At 39.7% G+C, this 6,000-nt stretch overlaps 1 protein-coding gene and 1 long non-coding RNA gene across 2 annotated transcripts in view; both read left to right on the top strand.

Moving 5' to 3' along the window:
- Nucleotides 1–6,000, top strand: part of grk3 (G protein-coupled receptor kinase 3) — a 155,376-nt gene that overhangs the window by 82,986 nt on the left and 66,390 nt on the right. The window lies entirely within an intron of this gene.
- Nucleotides 3,138–5,679, top strand: LOC114570870 (uncharacterized). The gene is made up of 4 exons (XR_003694594.1): nt 3,138–3,161; nt 3,262–3,317; nt 4,279–4,358; nt 5,662–5,679. It is a non-coding gene; the product is annotated as an uncharacterized LOC114570870 (long non-coding RNA).

Raw genomic sequence — 6,000 nt, 5'->3', positions numbered from 1 at the left:
TTATTAATCAAATCACATTAATGCCATAACACAATTGCAGCATTAGCGGTCACTAACATTAATAAACACACATACATTCTCTGCCCAGAAATCTCAAGCCTTCTTACTTGTGTGTTATTGTTCGTTTAGTCCATAGATTCCCCACGGTAAAGCGGAGCACATCGAAGGAGCTGGTTGAGCCATCACTGCAGCAGCGTTAGCACGTAGGCTACTTCCATAATGTGTATTCATGGCTCATCCAGCTCCTTCTTGACGGTTATTGGCTGGAACACTGTTTGTTATGGTTTGTTGTGCAGTTTGTTTTTGTTGCTGTTTGTGGAGCCTGAGCTGTCTTCAGAGACCGTGTTTTTACAGTGTGTTCAGGGGACGAGCTAGTGGATAGTGAGGAGATGTTTGCTGTATGTGACAAAAAATGTTGTAGCCTAAAAAACGTGTGTCACATCACTTAGAGCGCGTTTTTAAAATACGTACATTTTCACCAGGCTTGATGCAACCGCCAATTTTGGTGAGTTTTTAGTATGTTAAAAGAAAGAAGGAATAATAATTCCTTCCGTTTCAATAGGGCTTACGCCTCTGTCAACGCCGGCCCCTAAAATTGACGCAAAATAAAATCGCATACATACGTGAAATTTTTCCCACCCCTAGTACTCGTCTGTTTCTTCAAACTGGGAACGTACAACCCCGCCTACTGTAGGCTATGGATAAGTAGCTCATACAACCCCACTTCAAAAATCTGAACTATCCTTTAAGAGTCTGCTTCATTCAGTGTATAGTATGTGTTGTAAACATTGAGTATTGTGCTGCCTGGTTTATAGAATTTTATTTATTTTAAGGGAAGATATACAGACTGTTGGGGTTCTCTACCCTCCGTTACAAGTTTATTAGGTATACTTAGCTTAAACTAGTGCAGTGTAAGTTTGGGTCACTGTAGAATTTAAAGGGTCATGCTGAGATATGTTAATATTTTGTCCCCTCTGTTTTCAGGATAAACACCATGATGCTGCTCATGAAATCATCGAGACCATTCGGGTGACCTTTCCATCCTCTGAACTCCCACATTCACACGGACACCAAGTGTCGGGCGATGATTTAGTAACCATTGTATGTGTGCTTCCTCTAGGTGGGTGTGTGAGGAGATCCCAGACCTCAAACTGGCCATGGAAAACTACGACTCATTGACTATGACACCAAGAGGTGAGCCTAGGGTCATGTCAAAATCGGCTTTTGTCTTTGAAGATTATGAGATAGTTAAACAAAAACTCTTTCATCCTGTCAGGCTAACTGCAGATCTAACAGCCTGCTTGTATGTCTAAATACAAGTCTTTGTTTTCCTATTTGTCTGCGGTTGGTGTTCTCTAAAATCTAAAAGTGTCAGTAATAGTGAATATATCTATGTCACCATTAACGCAAATATTTAAGTGGAGTATTTTCAGAGTTGCATTAAGATGAACATTGTTCTTGTGAAGTCAACAGTAAAATATGTGTTGGACTGGGAAGTTGGTCTTCATCTTGTACAAAATGATGGTATTCATTTTGTGTCTTGTTATTCTCACAGCTTCGAGTATGCAGAGACTTTGTGACAAGTACAACAGGGCCATCGACAGCATTCACCAGCTGGTGAGTCCGATGTGACGGGTATTTAGGGCTCAGCTGAAGTGAATGTGGAACGTTAGTCACTGAAAGTGAACAACACTGTATCTGTGTACTGTGAGTCTATTACAGTGTTCCTTCAAATCAGTGCCACGCATGACCTAACACTGTCTAACAAGAATAATGTGAAATATAATTAGTGATTTTTTTTTTTTTTGCTTCAAGTTATTGACCACATGTTTCATAAGCTGTTGCTATCTAGTTCACATTTGTGTCAAATATTCTCTTATTTATGGATTTGTCTTTCTTCAAAGGCCGGCACCCTGGATAATATCAGCGTAGAAAACCATTATGCCTTGTTTTGAGTGTTTTTGTAGTGTGTGTGAGTAAATATATAATCCCATTTTATAGTGGAAAGGGACGACGCAGCCCATGAAGCTCAACAAGCCGTCCTTCAAGCGGGCTGCTGAGACACATCCTACAGCAGGTGTACAACCACTCAGTTACCGACCGGAGAAGCTGAACAACTATGAGCCCTTCTCCCTGAGGTGTACGGAGAGACCTCTTCGACCTGGTGGCTCAGGATCGACGAGATGGAAATGATGGAAGATGACACCTTTGTTGACCTCGGCAGTGGTTAGTCTGCTGTTATTTTGGGACGCCACTTAGTAGTGTATCCCAACAAATACATTGTTAATAGGTTGATAGTTTATTAATACTGTAGAGGAACGGTTATTGATAAACAAATAATAATATTGAAAGGTGGCTATATTGACCAGGCCCACAGGAAGTGCACCGGCTTTGAAGCCAATTTGACATAACGCCAAACAGTGGAATTACAACTTCGTGTCCTTCTCGCTAAACTGGAAGTAGCCGGCTCGGCCGCCGGAGGTCTCTAGTGCGACTGCTCTATAGGCCCCATAGTGCGAAGCAGCACCAATCAGCCGGTAATTTCATATGGGAAATTGAAAATTTTTTGACTGCGCCACTTAGCAACTCTCACAGGAATGAATGGGGTTTCACTGCGCTGTATCCAGGTCTTATAATGCATCCATGATATTGACAGCCTAAGTGTCTTTGTTTGTTTAGTGTAAGACGTGAACCTATTGTTTTCTTATTTGCAGGAGTTGGTCAGGTGCTGCAAGTTGCAGCAGCAACCAACTGTAAACACTACTACGGTGTAGAGAAAGCAGACATTCCAGCTACATATGCAGAGGTAACCACATAAATATCTTGCAAGACCAGAGGGTATTCCAGAAAGAGAACGGGACACCGCTGTGTCAAAGATCGCTTCCACAGTCATTGTAGTGAAACGATGCAGTGTTGGCGCAGTGCAAATCACCTCTGGCAAATAAACAGAGGAGTCTGAAGTTTTTCCTGTGTGGTGTCATTGTGTCCAATCAGTCTTCAAAGTGGATTTCCGGTTCACATTTTATCTTCTCATCATTACCCTGTAGGAACACACCCAAACCAACATTGTTGTTTGGATATTAATATTTTCTCTCTCAGACCATGGATAAAGAGTTTAAAAAGTGGATGAAATGGTAGGGAAGAAACATGGGGAGTACACAGTAAGTGACTATCGTAAAGTACACACACACACACATATATTGTTCTGCAGATCCAAGGGTTTTCAGGATTTTTACCCATACTCTGCATTGATTCTTTCAGCTGGAGAGAGGTGACTTTCTGTCTGAAGAATGGAAGGAAAGAATCGCCACCACAAGGTGTTACACCAAACCGGTCACCGCATTAGTCTGAAAGATGCATTTTCCGTTTCCAATAAGACCATTTATAAGCTGAATTTCTACACTGAGGGACTAGAAAATAGAAACCCCTATACATTGTAATGCAACGGTTCAGTCCTTTAATAAAAGCTACCATTATGAAACATACTTTACAAATGAGTAAGTTTAACTCTAGTTATCCAGATAAAGAGCATAATATGCAGGACTCTAGGTCTGCACAATTAATCAAATATGAATCACAACCGCAATTTTGGCTTCCCACAATTAAACATGATCTAACGATTGAATGATGATGACATATCTTAAATGCGTGCTTCGCTCATTGAAAACTTCATTGCATATCAAATAAAGTGCTTCCTAAACTAAAACTCAGCCACCATGGGGTGATTGAGGTGTTTTGGCTTTCTTTTGGAGCTGGCATACCGCTGTGTCTGTACTATGATGAGGCAACCTGCAAAATAATTTTGCAGCTGCAGTCCAGAGAAGAAGAGTAATGCACAACAGAGAGCACAAAATGAAAATCAAATGTCCTAGAGCTAGTCCCTTTTGGGTACAATTTTATTTATGTTGCTTCTTGGGGATGAACTGTGAATAAGAACAATAAGTCTTATTTTGATGCAAAGATTTATACATTAGCATGCATGACTGTAGCCAAACATGGAAGGAAAGCAGTGCTCTGTTTATTTAATGAAAAGGGCACAGTTAATGAAAATGAAAGTGCAATCAAAATATTTGTCCCTAAAATCAATGAATAACCGTGATAAATAATCATGATCTCAATATTGATCAAAATAATCTATTATCATTTATAATCATGCTGCTCTACAGGACTCCTATATGAAAGGTTTAGAAGAAAGTTAGCAGTCCTATAATAAATGTATCTGCAGAACTTTTTTTCTGCCAACTTTGTCTAAATTGTTTTTCTTTGTCTGTCTTGCAGTATTATTTTTGTGAATAACTTTGCCTTTGGTCCAGAAGTAGATCACCAGCTGAAGGAGCGCTTTGCTAACATGAAGGAAGGTTAGTATTTTTTTTTTTTAGCTAAGCAGAACATTGTTTTGTGATCACTTCTTGTGGATTATAGCAAAGTGTTTCTAAAAAGAGCCTTAGTATATTAACTTTAACGTGAACGTGGATGGATTTTCAAGGGAAAATCTGGCCAATGCACTCTGACAATGCATTCTGTCAACCATAAGAGCAATCGATACAAACTGGGTTGATTTGGCTTTTCCTAGGCAATACAATGAGATAGAAATATGGGATCCTCATTCCACTGGTCCTTTTATCTCCACAGTGAGCTATGTCATTTAAAATGACTTGTATGGCAGAGCAGATGGTTGATGAGCCACAAAAAGTCAGACATTTTATGAGGCCTCAGGAGTAAATTGATTAACCCTTGTGTTGACTTGGGGTCAAATTGACCCGTTTTCAGTTTTTGTTTTATATCAGAAAATATGGGATGTAGAAATAAGCGCTGAAAATGTGTAGAAGAAAAATGTTACTATTTAAAACGTTGGAAACCTTTTTTATGACAACTTTTAGTTTGTGTACAAAACATCATGGCCTTCTGTTGGTAGCAATCGAGTGATGCTGTGGCTCACTGGAACAAGTATTCAGCTGTTCTCATTGGTAATTAAAATAACAATGGCTGATGGCTTCCATGAGCCACCGTGTTAACACTTGGCACTCGACCTTGACTTCACGAACCCACTTTGCTACTTGACATGCAGTTTTGAATACTTAAAGGGTGATAGAATGATTATATAGAGTATTTCACACGGTTCCTTAAGGTCTCCTAATAGGGTATGTAACATTGGTTGGGCTGAAAATTGCCCGAATGCTATTTTATGGGCCCTTAACTACCTGTGAATATGGCCCTATTTGTAACAAGAGCTTTTCTTCCAAATATGGTATGCTCATGAATATTTAGATGAGCGCGCTGATTGGTTTGAGCGAACCACATAGAAACACCTTGGAGAGACAGCAGGTCTCATATTTCAGACACTGCAAAGTTATACATTGTTTGTCTACTATTTCGTTATTAAATTCACTTCTGAGACTTTTTATGCGGTAATCAACTATATAAAGCTCAAATATGGGCGCTTTTACGAAAATGTATGGCTAATTGCAAATTTGGTAGGACGTGTCAGACTTTAGGAATTAAAATGATAATATGACGATGTCTATGGATTTCTGGCTCTAATTGGGTGAAGCGATTAGGTTTCATGTTTGCTTTATGTAGTGAGCCATTGCAGCTACTGTGTCAACTGCAAAAAAAAATGTGTATATTGATTTTGTTTTGTTTGTTGTTTTTATTTCCCAGGTGGAAAAATTGTGTCCCAAACCTTTTGCACCTTTAAATTTTAGAACAGTCGAAACTTGAGTGGTAGGTACCACAATCAGTGGAAAACCGATTTCAATGTCTCACACTTTGATGTGTATTTAAAATGCAGTGTGTTTTTATTCTCTGTCCTGCAGATATTGGCACAATAATGCGTGGTGGTGGAGCTCCACTGAGGGGCTCTGTGTCCTGGAGAAAGCCAGTGTCCTACTACCTGCACACCATAGACCCGCACCATAGTAAGCACTGAAGCTCTTGGAGAGAACCCAATGTGCAGAGACTAGAATGTCTATAAGAGAAGACCTTGACAATTAAAACACT

Source organism: Perca flavescens, chromosome 16 (genome assembly GCF_004354835.1).
Source record: "Perca flavescens isolate YP-PL-M2 chromosome 16, PFLA_1.0, whole genome shotgun sequence".
In the NCBI taxonomy this organism is placed as follows: domain Eukaryota; kingdom Metazoa; phylum Chordata; class Actinopteri; order Perciformes; family Percidae; genus Perca; species Perca flavescens.
Note: the sequence above shows the minus strand (reverse complement) of the source record. Positions and strands in the feature narration are given on the sequence as shown.